Here is a 13,681-nt window from a genome sequence, read left to right on the forward strand (position 1 = left end):
TAAGTTTCAAAATAATTGATGCCTCTCTAAACCACAATTAGCCCATGAACAAAAAGAAATATAAAGAAGCTGAATTACTTTAAGGTAAACCATTTTCTTTAAGTTTTACACCAGGTATTCTAGTGATTTAAATGGGATCACTAATTTTGTTGTATATTAATTAGAATTCTTTCCACTGCTAGCTACAGAAATTCAAGTGATTTAAATAATGATGAAATGTATTGACTAACATAACTGGAAGTCCGTGAGTAGGGCGGACTTCAGGGTTGACTTAATCTGGCAGTGCCAGCTCTCAGTACCAGAAGTCATCCTTTTGGCTCTGACCCCCTCCTTTTTCTGCCTTCATGAAATGGCAGTCCCAGATTTACCTATGCATAAGCTCTTCCCATGTAAGGAAACAGTTTCCAGAAACTCCCGACCAATCCCCTTGACCTCACAGGCTAGTGTCCTGTGTTAGCTCCCATTTCCGAGCCAACCATTGACAAGGGAGCGGAATTACTTCTGAAACACATGGCTTCAGGTAAGGAAACTGTAGAAGAATGAAAATTGGGGTACTTTTAGTAGGAGGGGAATCAATGTTGGGTGGGAGGGGAATCAATTAACAAGGAGTAATGAAAAAAATTTCAAGATTGGATGAAGCAGGGAAATATTTTATTTTCAGAAAATTAGTTTTTCATGTTAATGAAATGCAGCTTTTAAACAATTATGAAGGAAAAGAATCCAAACCTTTTACCATCTGGTTTTCCCCTTTGCTGAAATGACAATAATAATTTTGAGTGGAACTAACAATATTATTATGTATCCTATCTTTAGCCAGGTTTTAGAATTCTCAAATGGCTCTGAACACTTTCAAAATGTTTGAAGTTTGGAAAAACCTAAATGCTAATTTTCCCTTAATTTTTAGAACATCAGATTTTTTAAAATGCAATCTGTATATAATAACCTAGACTTCAAAATGTTGTTATGTAACAGCTATTTGATGTTTGACATGTTTTGACACTCCTTAATGAGCTTGTTTATATCTTTAATCTTAGAAATAAATTTACCAAGTATAAATCTAAGCATCAAGTTTGATTTTATCCTTAAAGAGGTAGAGTAGCATCTAAATTCAGCAAGACACGTTTTGTAAAAACAGACCTACATGCGTTAGTGATTTTAGTCTAAGTATTTTTTCTTTGGCTTTCTTTTCTTTCTTTCTTTTTTTAAAACCAAATTAGTAACCATTTTCCTACTATTAGGGACTTCTAAGCTGTAGTTTGTGGAGAAAAGAAATCGGGAATGCTGGCTATGAGTATGAAGCTAGTCACAAGGTCATAGGAAAGCCATGTTGCATCTGCAAATCACAATTTTCTCCTCAGGTCATTAGACTCCATGAATCATTCATTTAATGAACATTTCTGATTGCCCATCATGGTGTTGGGAATTTTTTAAAAAAATATTAGACTTGGCCCTGGCTTTCAAGGAGTTCCCAGTAAAGTGACACTGGCTGACATACAGCACAAAAGAATTTTTAGAAGGCTTAATTACAATGACGGAGAGGTAAATGGGGCATTTTGGGATTACCTACAAGGGATCTATAAGTCACCTTAGGTCTGTGGAAGGATAAAGAAAATGTATTCTTTTAAATGATGGATGGTATTTGAGCTGAATATCGAAGAATGAATAGGCATTAGCCCGGCAAAGGGAGGTTTCAAAGGAAAGGAACATATTCAGACAGAAAACACAGTGTGGTCAAAGGCATGAGGTACAGACACAGCCTAATGTAAGGGGATATTAAAAGCAATTCATGTTATTGGATAAAAAACTGTGAAGCAGGGAATGGGAAAAGGCAGGGCAGGAGAGGTGTGCTGGAGGCCTTCAGAGACTTTTTCTCCTTGTGGGTGATGAAGAGTATTAGAAGGTGTTATTTAAGGGTTAGATTGAAACACATCAGAGTTTTCCTAACATCTCATTCTAAACTTCTTTAATTCTACTTATGGCTTTTGTCTGTAACATTTAAAACAATCTGAAGGAAGCAATCTATAGTTTATCCTGTAATTTTCTACCTTCCCAACCTCACTACCACTACATCTTTGTTTGTGGTGCTAGGATATTTATTAAATTCAAGCTTCTTTATCTTATTCAACTGAACCAAAATAGTTGTGAAGCTGTTTTCTTTTATGGAAACACAATTGTAAACTAGTAACATGTTTATGAAAGGGGTTTAGCAAAGCCCTATTACCCTGGATTATGCCACCCTCTGTTTAATTTTCTTTCTATTTTCATAAGGTGAAGTGTTTCCCCATATAACACAAACTTAAGAACTAGCAGAATGACCTGTTGCCTTTATATACTCTGAAACATACAAAATTCTGGGTATGAAAACCAAATTTTCTCCTTTTCCATCTTCTACTTTCCTCATTCTCCTTTTTTTTTTTTTTACTTAGAAAAGTCTATTAAGATGCAAATTCTGGAAGTGGGATTCATTTAGTTATTATTAAATAATGGCAGCACGAATTAGTTGACTATTAGGTGCCCAGTCAGAAGGGAAATGTGCTTGCCTTCCAGGATCCATTGGCCAGAGGTGAAGAAAGGCTTGGAAGTCTGAGAAGAGAGGACCAAGGGTAAGCTTTGCCTTTTCACTGCAAAGAGCCATTTTCAGCCAGTAGGGTTTTTCTACTAAAACAAGACAGGATTAAGAAGTGTCTAATGCTCCTGAACAAAATAATAAAAGAGTCTATTATTCAAAAGGGGGTGTTAAAGAGAAAACCACAGACCTGAAATGATGTCACTTGTGCTACAGCCCAACATATCAAACCTAAATTTAACACCTGACCTAATCACTGTTTCAACATTTCCTAGAAATATAATCTTAACCAGTCTGGAATTTTCTGGTCAAGCATAAGTAAGGTTATCTGTCACTTGAAGAGTAAAGATGCTAAAAATGATGTCAATTACTCTTTCTTTCTTTCTCTCTCCATCCCTCATAGAAAGAAGAGGCACTCTTCATGATTAACACACACACACACACACACACACACACACATGCACACACACACAAAAAGAACCCCAAACAAAAATTCCTTGCCATTCCCTTCACCCCAACAGAAGATATCCTGGTCTAAAAAGAATCTTCTCTTTTGTTAGTAACTCCCTTGCCCCAATCTTCTTCCTATAAAACCGTTCATTTTGTACAACCCCTGGGGAGTGCCCTTCTCGTTGCTAGATGGGATGCTGCCTGATTTATGAATTGCTTAATAAAGCCAATTAGATCTTAACATTGAATAGGATGAATTTTGTTCTTTACCAGGGGTAAGCTCAAAGCCACTCAATAGAAGTTCATCTCCTCAATATGACTACATTTTTGTCTTAGAAAATAAGAGAGTGTTTGCCTTGTTGATGTGCTAACCTTTCTTAGGTGACCTGTTAGAAAAAGCATTTGCAGTTCACTATGATGAGGGCACTAACCTGAAATCGGAGTTCCTATGGTCATTTTCATCCTCGCTTATAGGATGAGTGTTTGTTCACCTTCTAACACTCCCACACTTTTGTTTGAATGAATAGAAAAGAGATTCCATAGTCCTGGCAATAAATGAACACATTTCTCCCAGAATTCCCCCAAAGGAGGAACAGAGTTGCTGGAGAACTCAGAGAGGGTGCCGCATAGAGGTCTGAACAAAGAGAAGTCTGGGGATAGTTTATAACATAGAGAGGTAGAAGCATACAACAGGAACATCTTCCTCCTGAGGCTTAAACCTGGAAGTGCTTCCCCATAGGCTGTATAAAAGAATGGCTGAGTCAGAGAAAATTCCTGAGACTTCACATCTTCCTCATCACCCTACATGGCTGGTTCAGGGATACAGTCCTAATTTTTTCTTTGAACTTGTGTTTTATAAGTAAAGTGACAATGTAGCATGAGCAGAGGAGATATGCTCAAGATGGCAATATGCATGTGTGCCACCTTTCTGCCACCCCATTCAAATCTAGGGCTTAGGATGCCCTAGGAGCACAGAACTCCTCTGGAACCATGATAAGTTGGAATTCACAGCAAGTACAAGGTGAGCTTCTTACATCTATATCTGAGTAATTAGAGGCTCTGACAGCCCTAAAAGGCCAGGCTTTCTGTTTGAACTAGAACTTGCTTCAAGTGCAGAAAGAAGGCAAAAGCATTCTAAGAAACATGAACTACCCAGTACCACATACTTTCTTACTCATGCCACATCCCAGTGTTAGCTAATATGCTAAAAATGATGTAAATTAGTCTTTCCTTACTCTTCAATAACTTGAAGTAGAAAGTGTTAATAGAATGTGCACAGAAAACAGATGAAATAAAAACAATAGTGGTGGCAGTAGTATTCTAGTAAGAACAAAATATATATGCAAATATGAGTTATAAAATACAAATTGTCATTTCAGTGATTCTGCACACAAGTTCAATTGCTCTTATTTGCATTTAAAACCAGTATTGCCCAATGCAAAGAATATTAAGATTCATTCTAATAATTTAAAATTTTAATTTATCTTGTCTTGGAACAAGATTAAGTAGTAAATAAATACCATGCCAATTTGAGGAGCCTTTCAAAATATAGGCTTTTGTTATCAAGAACTATTAGGAGAACAGAAGTTGTAGAAAACCATCACTGTATCAAATTATATTTTCAAGTCAGCCATGACCTCACCATTCTGCAAAGAGTTCTCATATTAGTTAATTCCTCTACCACAGTACCTAATACATAACATAGTAGGTAATTAATGAATGTTGTTGAATTGGTTCACAGATTATGATCATTTATAAATTTATAAAGTTTTGATTGGTAACACAAAAGCAGATAAAAAGGATATAATTCAAATGCAATTAAAATATTTTTAAAAATAATCACACTCTATGTTATCTGTTTTATAATCCAGACTTATTTTCTAGTAAGTGGATTCTATCTGAAAATGATAGACAAACTTGAATGTTCATTGGAGTTTTTTTAGAGATTTTTTCAGAAGGCTGATTTCTGGAATATATCCATTATCTAGAAATAATATTATTATTGTTATTCATATTTCTGACTCAGAAAGTCTGGGGTTTGGCTCAGGAATCAGAATTTTCAGAAGGTGCCCAGTGGAATTACCATGAAAAACACTTACCACAAAAAGTAGCCGACTGGATTGTATTTACCTATAACTTGCTCTACAAAGCTCAGCACAGGACCAAATCTTTAAAAGAATGATCAGGAAGCCCAGAATATCATCTTTCTAGCTACACCTTCCATAAATTACTGCTAACTCCAGGCCCTTATTTTTATAGTTTCCTCTCTATTAGCCACTTCTTCCTACTTCTGCTTTATTCCTGACTATCTCCATACAACCCGCTCAGAAGTTCTTCACAGCACAAGAAAAGAAGCCTGAGCAGCCTCAATGACCCAGTTGGGGAAGTGCTGAGTTGGCAGCCCAAAGGCAAGAGAGAGAGAAGGGGTTAGCTGGGGTCAAAGGAGCCATAAGGACTTGAAAAGACTTTATACAGGAAATAAAGGTTGAGTGAATTTTTAAAAGATGAGGGTGGCAGGCTGACCAAAAGAGGAGCAAGTAGCTGAGACAGAGAAAGAACTAGAATGCAGACACAGATACAAGAAAAAGCCAGATTCTGTGAGTATGACCTCTTTGTAGAAATGTAAGTACCTTGGTATCACTCCAGTATGAAGTTCACACTAGGGTGGGTATGGCAAAGAATGTGTTGGACAGGTTGGTATCAGATCACAAAGAAGCTTCATGCCACACTCATGGGGTAACAGTGTGCCAGTAGCAAGCTTCAAAAAAGGAAGTAACACTATCAGGGCTACAGCCTGAAAAGATCACTCTAATGACAGCGGAAGGATGGTTAGTTGTATGAAACAAGAGTCCGTCACTATGGTCTACTAGTAGACCAGGAATGAGGAATCCCCCTAAGCAAAGGCAGTTGCAGTAGGGATGAGGAAGAGGAAGTGTGCATTAGGATTTGGTCATTACTGGAAGTTTAGGGAAATTGAGAAGCCAAGATTGACTTCCAAGTCACTTAACTGATGGAGAATCTACAAAAAGGAGACCCTTTGGTGGCAGATCCAGTGATGAATACATTTGGAATTTACTGAATTCGAGGTGCCTAAGGCACCTCAAATGGTCATTGGCCATAGGGACCTATGGGTCTAGTACTCAAAGGAAGTATGGACAACTGCTGCCTCTTAATCTTAAGATCACCCTCATATCAGCATGTTCCAGTAAAAAACACAAAAAAATCCCCCTCCCCCCCAAAAAAACCAGCCTGTCTGATAGTGTCTTTAATAATAAATCAGTACAAATGTGAAGATGTGACCTTTTATTTTGTTCTTGTGGATTCATTCCTGAGTCATTTGTGTCATGCTCCATCTTCACAAAGTACTTGAAGGATAATTCATAATAGCTCTAATTTCAGGCCCCTCTGCTTGATATTGATTGGTGGCCCAGCCCCTCCCATATGACCAGGATGTCACAGTATACTCCAAAAGTTAGGTCAGGAAAGGTTCTGAGTCATAATTCCTATTCTGAGAGTGAGATGGGCCTGTTTGGAAGGGGTATTAAAATGAAAGAAATTCCCCAAATGCACAACAAGTCGACCTCTCTGGTACCCTGGTTATTTAACTCACAGAAATTCTTGCTTTTATATCTCTTGAAGAGAAGGTTGCTTTTACAATAACAGTAAAATCTAGAAGATTTTTTAAGGGGAGGCCAGATACATTACAGTGGGAAACAGTATGGCATAGCCTGTGAAAGCTTAACTTACCCTTGGCTTTGCTTGGTGTTGAAAGTGACCAAAACTAATCAGGTCCAGAAGAGCATTCAGCAAAGCTGCTTTTCTAACTCTCTGCCTCTGCCCTTCCTGCTTCTGCCTCAGAGCAGATTGCAAGAGCCTGGTGCCAACTCTACATCGCTTAATAATAATTCTCATTAGCATGCTGCCTTGGATGTGTACTGCAGAGCAAAATTTAGCTCCTCCTCGGTGTGCACCAAGAGAAGAGCCATGAAATACTCAGAGTGCGCAAAGGGTTGGAAGACCTCAGAAGAGGGGACACCTTGGGACGAGCAGAGTACCCTCATCCTTCTCTCCCGGACATGAGGGGGATAGACAAAGAGCAAATTTAACACCAAACTGGAAACCTTGTGTTCTTCCTGCTTTTTCAGTTGCGGCCCCTGAGATTTCAGTTGTTTGTGGTTTCCTACAGCACGGTCTGATAAGTTCCAAACGTCCAGAGCTGCCCAAGCCCAGTGCCCCCAAGAAGTGAAAGCCATTAGCTCTGGTCTGTGCATTTGACCACATGGCCACAGGCCGTGTGTACCTGCAGCTCCATGACTTTCCTAAGGTCGCTCACATTAGTTTTCGTTATGAAAGTGAACAGGCTACTGTTTATTCTCCTGCAGATGCCAGAGTGACTGGAGGACACTCGGAGGAGACACGCGTAACCTCACACATTCGCAGCCTATTTTACAGAGGCCACGTTTCCCACAAAGGTTTCACATGCCATCTGTGCTCCCACGATGCCACGCACCCAGTCCTCACAAGAAACAGATTTGATCACCCAGTTTCTCACTCTTTCTTTAGAAACAGAAAATTGAACCAGACATTAAGTAGGTTTCACACTGAAGGAATTATGTGCCTATCAAATGTAGTGAATTAAAAGGGAATTTTTATTGTAATCACAGGTTGCAAAATGGCCATCGCACATCCTTATGAAAAATTCAGAGAAGTTATCTTAGTGGCAAGCAGAGATATATTTAAATAATTTGCTAATTTATTTAAAAGAACAATAATTTTAGAAGGGGAGTCCGAGGGTTTTACGGTCCATCCTGTTGTCATTCTCTGGTTGGCCTGCCATTGCTCATGTGGGAGCCAATGCGGAACCAGTGGTAAAGAAGTGCCACATTGTGAAAGGGCGACTGAGCACAGGCAGGAGCGAGAGCTGTCGCAGAGTGAACCAGGGAACAAATGAATCAGCACATCCTGACAGGTCTCACTCTGGAAGGATGGCACCTTCTTTGTTAATTGAAAAGAAATGTAGCGAAAATATACTAATAAAATAAAAGGTTTCTGGCTCTTCTCTCTCTCTTCTCTTGCCTGACCTACAACAGCACACTGTAATGTTCCACAGTCTTGCGTTTTCATGTATTATTCGGATCCTGTCTATAGGGAGCTTAGAACGAGCTGCCGGAGCGACAGCCTGTAATTGAAAGTTCTTTCAAGAGGACTTCTGTCGGGCCTGCCGAGGGAATGGGAGCTCCACCTGCTGACTTTTTTATGTTTGCCTACTCTGAAAAGATGCAACGCATAAAGACATTGAATGGCAGCTGTTTCTTTTATAGTTTCTCAGTGGAAATAGTTTTCAAAATTATTGATAAGATGTAGCAGTCTAACCAGGGCTTTCAAGATGAAATTGCAAACTATAACTTGTTTTAAGAGTAGGGATTATGTTTGGCTTCCCTGAGCCAGTCTAAGTAATTACTTTAATCTGTATCAACATATAAATTCATAAATTGTTGCCACCATGGCTCTTAGGGAGTACTTGACTTTTCAACCCTGCATTTCTCAGCCATAAATCTATACTGCACGGCTGGACCACAAGTGTGTTGTTTTAAGAAGATGTAGTCTCCTGTTATAGATAATTTGGGAGAAGTGCTAGGGGTTTTGATCTCAGGAATAAAGATAAAATCCTAGTGAACACATTGAGTATTTTCAATAGCAAAGACGTGATTTGACTATTTGTTGTCTTCATTTCAGAGAGAAGCTTTGCAGCTATATAATACCCACGTAAAATCTTAAGCTATCCATTTGTCTTTTCTTGGTGGCAACTGCCACGAGGGAGCATGGAATGCATTACAAAGATGCCTGATTGCTTAGCTCTCAGGGTGGTGAGATCCTTGAGGGTAGGCACATCCCCTAGCTCCTTACAATCTCTATGTTGTGAGTTTCATTTCTTATCTAGATTTCGTTCATTAACAAATAAGCTAATTACGTGCTAGATTCAACTGGAAAAAAAATGAACCCTTTATTTACAGATGAACTTTCTGTTCTTCATAACCCAAATAAAACACCCAAGATTGCATTTCTAATAAGTTTTCTGGGCTTTGCACTTAGAAAGACATCTTTACGTTATTCTTATGTGTGAGTATTGTAAATCCTTTTCTGTATTCCCACGAGCCACTGGAATTGGCAAAGGCATACATACATACTCAAGTATCCCCCCAGCCTGACATCAGAGTAGCCAGATGTTTGCTGTGGAGGTCTTACTTGTTGGGTGTTTGGTCTTCCTAACAAGGAGGCCCGTGGCCTTTCTTCTGGTAACACACTGTGTACTCCATGAGTTGCCACCTGCTCCTTCTTCAGGGGTGGTCACATGACCCAGGCCTGCTCAACTATACGTGCTTGTGGCCATGGTCTCTGCCATGTAGTGACAACCTGGCTGAGATGGGAAAACAAGCCAGTCCTCAAAGCAAAGTCACGACTGACAGCAATGAGAGCTGCAACAAGAGAAAGAAGCCTCCACAGTGTGGACTGATTCCTGTCCTTGAGACCCTGGTTCCTTGCAGGCCTTCCTTTGTTTCCGTGGGATTCCCTCCTACCTCCCCATGGATCCCATTTCTGGCCTACATGGCTTTGAGATGAACTTTCTGTTCTTTATAACCCAAAGAGGCCTGACTGCCTCCACACATCAGAAATGAGAGTGATGTGGCTGACAATTAAATACTTACAGACAGTAAAGAGGCCTCATTTTCTCTATTGAGATTAGAATTACAACAGATGGAGAAAGAGGACAGAAACATTTCTCAAGAGTATTAGATAACGACAAAAACTGTCATTTGTATAGTGCTCCACAGTTTTCAATGTGCCTTCAAAATCATTTTTTCCTTTGACCTCACAGTAATTCTGTGAAATGGAGAGAATACAGTGTATAATTACACACATTTCACAAGCATAATGGAATGGCAAGTAGAAGTTTCTCCTGTGGTTCTGGAATTATAGTAGACACCCATTGCTGAGCACAAGGGATCCTGAAGTGTTTTACATTTTGAGTCCCAGCTCCTCTCTTCACTGGTTTACTGGGAAGGGCCAATTTAGAGAACCCACACAATGAACCCCAAATCCAAGGAATGCCAAGAGAATTACTTGTGACTATTAAGGCATCTATAAGAAGTGGAGACTGAAATGTCACTGCCCAAATGAACATTAGTTCCATCAGCAGTCCTGCTTTCCTTCCTTTAAATGGTAAGAGCACAGAAAAGAAAAATGGAGGAAGTAGAGTGGGAAACCAATGCACAGAGAGGTTACTTTCTAAGACCACAAACCAAGGTAGCAGCTGAGCTAAGGTTTTAATACAAACTATTGATGCTCACACTTAGCATGTGTCAGAACCATGGGGCGGGAGGAAGGGAGTGGCAGGGAGCACCTTGTTAAAGCATAGATTGCTGGGTCCTACCTCCAGCATCTCTGATTCAGTAAGTTTGGGGAAGGACCCAAGATTGCATTTCTAACAAGTTTCCTGGACCAGGACCCCCACTTTGAGAGAACCACTGATCAAGACCATCTCTCTTCCAATTCCGGACTTTCTGTACACGCCACACAGCAACCCATCAACAAAGCACCAAGAAGGATTCACTCTCTGTCCTCTTGCACTACCGGCATCAATATTCTGAAATATAATTTTTCAAGGAATAATATTTCATATTAAATACACACTTTTAGTATACCTCTGCTATTTTGCACTATGGGTCTAAAATATAATGTAGCTATTCTAGACATTAGCTACAAAAGCTGAGCTTGGAAGTAGAAATTCAAAGCTCTGGAGTATAATTTACTTTTAAGTGTAATTTAATCAAGCAGAGTATGGTTTAGGAGCAGGGCTAAGCAGTATACTTTGGAAATGGTAACTTAGGCTTTGCACATAAAATGTACATCAGGAGAAAAAATAAAGCAGAAAATAAACACGATGAACTCAAAATACTGAAGCAAATGTTGGGCTGAAATGCTGCCAGGTGTGGAGGTGTAGAAAAATGCATACACATTTTGGTGGCAAGGCACAAAACTGTTTAAAATCCTTATGCAGAAGTTTCGGAAAATTGTAATTTTGGCAGTTACTGGATTTATCACATAGGCAAACCAACAATATTCTGTGAGAATTGCCCCGTCCAGCCTAGGATGTTGCATAACTCCCCTAAAACATCACCTCCACATATGCCAAAGAGTGGAACACAGAGAAATAAATCCAGAAATTTCTTCTGTACAATAAAAATATACCAGAAGGTGTGAATTCTCAATAAATTGTAAGTAGCTCATACTCTCTCAACAAAGTAATATTCCTACAAAGGACTCAAGTTGATATTTTGGGGTACATGAGCATGTGTGTGCATAGATGTATTTAAATATGTATCTTTTTCTTTGAAATTTTTTATTCTTCTTCTGGTCAGTGTCGATGGCAGAGGAGAAGTTTGAGGTGGGAGAAGCCAGTGTACACATGCATGGTAGGGGCATCTCAAATATTCATTTATTACCTAGAAAATGGTTGATGAAGGGCAGGTACAACAACATATTGTCCCTGAAAAGAAATTAATCAAGTGTTGTAGCCACAATCTAGTAATTGTCAATCTAGTAAATGTTCCTACCAGCCTCGAGCCTCTGACTGTAGAACTCCAAGATGACCAGGGAGACAGGAAGGTGATGAACTATCCTCTCTCCACAGGTGCTGCATGCCCCTTTCCACCTGTCTGACCTTACACAGAAATGAAGAAGACAGTCCCTGACCCAGTGATTGGTCCTTGTGTTCCCAAGCCCTATCTATGAAGTGCATTTCCTTAGCCAGGATTTCTAAACATTGAACCACTGTTTGGAAGGAATGTAGCAAAAGAAGTCTAGAATGCTAGGATGATCCCATGAAGAAAGGAAGCATGAGAAATGTGTGTACTGGTGAGGGAGTTTAAGAAATCCCTTTGAGTTCACCCAAAGTTTTCTCCCCCGGCTATATCTATCTGTGTTTAAAAGTAATCCAAATAGAGTTTTACTCTTACAACCATAACAATAACACCAATAGTGTGTGTATTTATATATGTGTATGTACATATGTTATTATCTATGTGCAAATGCTTACAAACTTCTAATCATCACAACAGTGTTCAGAAGGAGGTATTATCATAATCTGATAGATGAAAAATGTAAGGGTAGGAGCTTACACACAATTTATAAATGAGGAATCTGGGATGATTCAAAGCCAGCTCTCTCAGACTCCAGAGCCTCTGATTTTTTTCCACTGTACCTATTGCCTCCATGGATATGGGGGGATTTTAATGGGATCTGGGAAGTGAAGACATGTCTCAGTAGTTAACCTCTTGCGATGAATTGAGCAGTAGTTATTTGAGAGTGGGGACATGGCATAAATCTAGGATAAGGAAAGGAGAGAAAGTGAAGGGAGTACTTAGGAATGACTGTGGAGATGGTCCTCCTGAGGGGAAGGAACCAATAACAATGAACCAGTATTTTAACTTGGTCTAGAATAGTCCACGGCTGCGCTGTCATATATTAATTAATCAATTCAACACGTATTTATTGAATGCCTGTTATATATTAAGCACTATATTTGGGCTCACAAGACATAGTTCCTGATTTTATGACACTCGTGCAATGGTGTGCCAATTATTGCAATTAAAATATTCTGAGACCTTGTGAATAGTCTGATGTCAGGGACCCACCCCCATCTATTTGGATTCACTTGCTCTGGGTGGGATCTGAGTATTGTTTTTTTGTTCCGTTTTGTTTCTTAAACTCCCCTGGTGATTCTAACATACAGCCAAAATGGCAAACCTAATGGGTGAGATAAGTTCTCAGTGGTAGGGTGGGAATGTGTTATCGGTACACAGAGATAATATGCCCCTCAGCCCTTGTTGTGGCTGTACAAATGTCATTTTCTATGTCAGCTATGATATGAAAAGGTTTGAAAACACTAAGACATTACTAGCACATACTAGTACATCACTGGCATACATCACAACATATGGGTGGATATGTGTGTCCACCTGTCTCTATAGAGGGGTGGTGGAAAAAAATCTACCATAATCCAAGGTAACTGCTCCAAGCAGCCTTTTGCTGAATCTCCCCCTGTAGAGCAAAAACAAACAAACAAACAAACAAAACAAAATCATAGACCTGAGAGGATCATAGAAGTCAACTTCTAGCCCAGTGGTTCTCAACCTTCTGGCCCTTTAAACACAGTTCCTCATGTTGTGACCCAACCATAAAATTATTTTCGTTGCTACTTCATAACTGTAATGTCGCTACTGTTATGAATCGTAATGTAAATATCTGATATGCAGGATGGTCTTAGGCGACCCCTGTGAAAGGGTCGTTCGACCACCAAAGGGGTCGCGACCCACAGGTTGAGAACCGCTGTTCGAGCCCAACTCCTTTGTCTGAGAAAAGGAAGCTGCTTCAAAGCATAGAGCAACTCAGGGGTGAAGCCTGGACATGGACCCCATACTTTCAGATGCTCTTCAAACAGCTTAATGATAAATCATAACCTTGCATAGGACATAGTATTTAATTGCAGGAAGTGAAAAATTATATTTATAATGAGGCATCACCCTCTGAGGATTTCACTTAACCTTTGTTCCATACACAGCATATAAAGCAGAGTGACAGTCCAAGAGAGAGACACTCAAGGAA

This window comes from Myotis lucifugus, unplaced genomic scaffold (genome assembly GCF_000147115.1).
Source record: "Myotis lucifugus unplaced genomic scaffold, Myoluc2.0 scaffold_130, whole genome shotgun sequence".
Taxonomy (NCBI): domain Eukaryota; kingdom Metazoa; phylum Chordata; class Mammalia; order Chiroptera; family Vespertilionidae; genus Myotis; species Myotis lucifugus.